Genomic DNA, 517 nt, shown 5'->3' with positions numbered 1-517 from the left:
GAGCCGCGCCGGTGCCTCGGGGAGCGGGACCGGCAGGACCCTCGGGCAGGGGCAGGGGTAGGGGTAGAGGCAGGGCGGGCTGCCTCGGGCACAGCCGTCCCACGCGTGTCCGGGCTCGGCCTTGCGGTACGGGCCACGACACCAAGGAAGGCTGGAGCCCGCGGGGTACCCGCCGCCGGTGGCGGCCCGGCAGCACCGGGTGCCTGGGCCCGGGGTGGCCGGTGTCACAATCCTGGACGTTAAAGCATCTTGCCCAACGGCCCACAGGAAGCCAGCGCTGCTCTGCCGCGGGAGCGCTTGGCCCACAGGAGGGGTGGTTTTTCTTTTGCAGCGAATTTCCTCATTTTTTGTTGCTTTATTTTTCTAAGTAGCAAAGAATGCAAGGGAGGTTCTAAGAGGCGTGTTGGGTAAACACAGATATAAGCCTCTTTCTTTAAAACAAACGAGCAGATTATTTACCTGATTAAATAGGTATTTTGAGCAGGTTGTAGGCTGTTTTTGTGAACATACCACGTTT

Source organism: Haliaeetus leucocephalus, unplaced genomic scaffold, assembly GCF_000737465.1.
Source record: "Haliaeetus leucocephalus isolate CR32 unplaced genomic scaffold, Haliaeetus_leucocephalus-4.0 Scaffold556, whole genome shotgun sequence".
Classification (NCBI taxonomy): domain Eukaryota; kingdom Metazoa; phylum Chordata; class Aves; order Accipitriformes; family Accipitridae; genus Haliaeetus; species Haliaeetus leucocephalus.
Note: the sequence above shows the minus strand (reverse complement) of the source record.